The sequence below is a fragment of the Poecilia reticulata genome, unplaced genomic scaffold (genome assembly GCF_000633615.1).
Source record: "Poecilia reticulata strain Guanapo unplaced genomic scaffold, Guppy_female_1.0+MT scaffold_155, whole genome shotgun sequence".
In the NCBI taxonomy this organism is placed as follows: Eukaryota; Metazoa; Chordata; class Actinopteri; order Cyprinodontiformes; family Poeciliidae; genus Poecilia; species Poecilia reticulata.
The window spans coordinates 836,595-840,473 of record NW_007615016.1 but is presented as its reverse complement, the minus strand read 5'-3'; positions in this window follow the sequence as shown (position 1 = coordinate 840,473).

Genomic DNA, 3,879 nt, shown 5'->3' with positions numbered 1-3,879 from the left:
TCCGTTATCGGACCGCCGGCCGTTTAAGATCTGGTTTCCAACAGACTGCAGATCCTCTTCATCCTCCTCATCCTCGTCTGACCGACTCGTCCATCGGCGGATCGGCTCAGACCCGCGACACACAGCTGATTGGTCTGAACCTCAGACTGTTCCCGCCTACAGGAAGCCAACTGGGTCAGAACCAGACTCTTCCTGACCCCATCATGCCGATATGAAGATCAGTCATTACTGAAAAGAGTTTCTCYATAAACTGCATAACCCAAATGTTCATAAAACTCACTGGGCTTATATTTTTGTTCAGTGTAGTTTTGTTAGAAATATAACAGACCCAGACAAACGAGTTTAATGTAATAACTTTCTTTTTTATACGTTTATACAGGAGTTTGTTTTAACAGGTCAGCTGAGCTCAATAAGTCAAAGTTACACTGGAATGAAACGGAACCAGGTGGCCAACTGTAAAAAGGCTTTTGGAAAGAATCTGTTAATCCCACTGGACAGTCGGGGACAAGCGCAGCGTGTTGCTCTCCCTCCTGGTGCTGCAGCCTAGTCAAAGCATTCACTGGCCTTTTAGCGTTTTGTCCCATTACAACCACAAACCTCCATGTATTTTATTAACTTCTGTTATTCAGGGATCAGAAACAAACAATCCAGATTATTTAACAAGTCTTCAGTCAGAGGTTTCCTCAGAGAAGTTGCAACACAGACCGCTACAGCAGATACGTTGCACCCACTGCTATAAGCATCTATAGAAACTTCACTGCAAAAACACAAAATCTTACGAGTATTTTGTTCCAGTTCATAGAGCAAATATCCTGAACTTGAAATATGAAAAAAATAACTTTATATGCAACTTTTCAGCAAAATACAGGATCTTATTTTAACTAATCAATATTAAGGGTTTATTTTAACGGTTCTAGGTCCAGTGACGGATTATTTCACTTTAACGTGGGATTAATGCTTAGAGTCAAATAATCTGCCAGTGAAAATACAATTTATTTTAAAAATCAACATTAAGGATTTATTTAAATAAGATCCTGTATTTTGCTGAAAAGTTGCATATAAAGTTATTTTTTTCATATTTCAAGATATTTGCACTAGAAACTGATATACTTGTAAGATTTTGTGTTTTTGCAGTGTTGAATTGTTACGAGTTAAAACATTTAGTTTCAGTTTCTATTAAAACGTCAAGTTTGAATCTGAAAACAGCAGAAAGGTCAAAGGTCAATGTGTGGAGAACAGCAGTTAGATTATAATCAATAATCAGAGCAAAAGGAAACAACAAACAAAGAAATACAAATGCAAGCCGCACCTTTCAGATTGTTGTTGAGCGTTTTGAAAATAATTCACAATGAAACGATAAACATTAAAATATTAATTCTGCATTAAGATGAAAACAAAACGTCTGTAAATGTTTCAGATTCTGTTCAAAGGCGTCGTCTATACAATTATTAATCAGTTAATAATCGATTATCGTCGGTTCTCTGTATTGATTATCACTTTTTCTCATGTTGATATGTGAAGGATTTTAATCTGCAGATTCAAACGTTCATTGAATGAATGAATGAATGAATGAATGAAAGCTCGCAGACTGAACTGCTTTTTGCATCTTTTACATATTTTTGATATTTTATAGAAAATCAAAAATATTAGCCGTTTGATTGCTAAAATAATCAATAAATGAATCGTTTACTGATAGTTATTAGTTTGGCTCTGAATGAAAATACACTGAAATTTGTGGTTGTGAAAAGACAAAATGTATAAAAGTTCAAAGGTTTAAATACTTTGTCACTGAGTTTAACATGAAATTTCCTTGAATTCAAGTCCTTGGATCCTTGAATCCTTGAATTGGTATTTTTGGCATGAAATGATCAAACAGTTTGACAAACAAATGATTAAAAAGTCAATTTGATTCTTTAAGTCGTGGAATTTCATCCTGCAGCGGCGCCGGCCCGGTTCCAGGTTCAAGGCTCCAGGTTCAAGGTTCCATGTTCCAGGTTCAAGGTTCCATGTTCCAGGCTCCATGTTCAAGGTTCCATGTTCAAGGTTCCATGTTCAAGGTTCCATGTTCCAGGCTCCATGTTCAAGGTTCNGTTCAAGGTTCCATGTTCCAGGCTCCATGTTCAAGGTTCCATGTTCAAGGTTCCATGTTCAAGGTTCCATGTTCCAGGCTCCATGTTCAAGGTTCCAGGTTCAAGGTTCCATGTTCACGGTTCCAGGTTCCATGTTCAAGGTTCCATGTTCCAGGCTCCATGTTCAAGGTTTCAGGTTCAAGGTTCCATGTTCACGGTTCCAGGTTCCATGTTCAAGGTTCCAGGTTCCATGTTCCAGGTTCAAGGTTCCATGTTCCAGATTCCATGTTCCAGGTTCCATGTTCCAGGTTCAAGGTTCCATGTTCAAGGTTCCAGGTTCCATGTTCCAGGTTCAATGTTCCATGTTCACAGTTCCAGGTTCGGTCCGGCAGCAGGAGGTCCAGGTGATCCGACCCGATCGAGGCCGGATCCAAACAGATCCGGAGGCGAGACGTTCAGAAACAAAACGTCCCAAAGCTGGAGGTCAAACCCTGTGACCTCTGACCTCTGAAATCTGTTTCAGGTTCAGATTTTAATCACTTCATAAATAAACTGAGGATGATGGATAAATGTCATTTATTTAGAAATCTATATAGTATTAATACTTCTGAGTTCTTTATTTATGCTTCCATGATTTCAATGTTTCTCCTAAAACCATTAAATTAAATTAAATCCTTTCTGCTGCTTCGCTCTGCACTGCAAAAACACGAAATCCAACCATCTGGTTTCTAGTGGAAACATTTTAGTTTTCTGAAAATTAGACAAAAATAAATTCAATGTCACTTTTAGTTAGAAATGAAATAATTCCAATATTAAGGAATTATTTACAAAGATATTCCTTAATATTGATCAAAACTTCTGGTTCCACTGTCGGATTGTTTCACACCGTTGCCTAGCAACGCCAGCCCGGCCCGTTGCCTAGCAACCCAGTTCTGGTTCCACCTGCAGATTGTTTCTCTTGTATCAAAACATTTTTACGTTACAGTGAAATAATCTGCCTGAATTATTAGCTTTAGCTTCTCATCCTGGTGAAACGTCACTGATAAAAAACAACAATCAGAGCTACAGGCCGACCTCTGACCTCTGACCTCTGACTCAGCAGCAAAGTTATTGAAAAAGCTTCAACAGTTAAAAAACTTCCCAACGATAACCAGCCGCTTTGACTCCTTCCAGTCTGGTTTCCAGTCTGGTTTCCATGGTTACCACAGCACAGAGACGGCCTAGTCAAAGGGTTCAATGACATCCACATAARCACAGACTGGGAGAACCACAGTGCTGGTTCTGGTTCTGTTGGACCTCAGTGTCGACCAGGACATKTYACTGAACCGCCTGGAGAGTCGGGTCGGACTCTCCGGTCCAGAACTCGGCTGGTTTGAATCCTACATGAAGAACTGGGATTACTTTGTTTCAGTCGGAAACTTCTCACCAGAGAGGTCAAAGGTCACATGTGGGGAACCCCAAGGTTCAATCCTAGGACTCTTATCCAATATCTATCTGCTCCCACTGGCTCAGGTTATAACATCAGATACCATATCTATGATACACAGCTCTACATTATGATGTCACCAGGTGACCTTTGACCCCATCTGATCACTGAATAGATGCTGAGAACAGATCRATGTGAGGATGAGACAAAACTGAAGTTATTATTACTGGACCTAAAGAGGAGCGATCTAGAGTTATAGATCTAGAGTGTTGATCATGTCACTGAACCAAATAAATCAACCGTCCAGCTGCAGCTGATCCAGAAGCTGCTGCTGTTCTGACCAGAACCAGGAGGATGGAGACATGACACCAGATCTACACCACC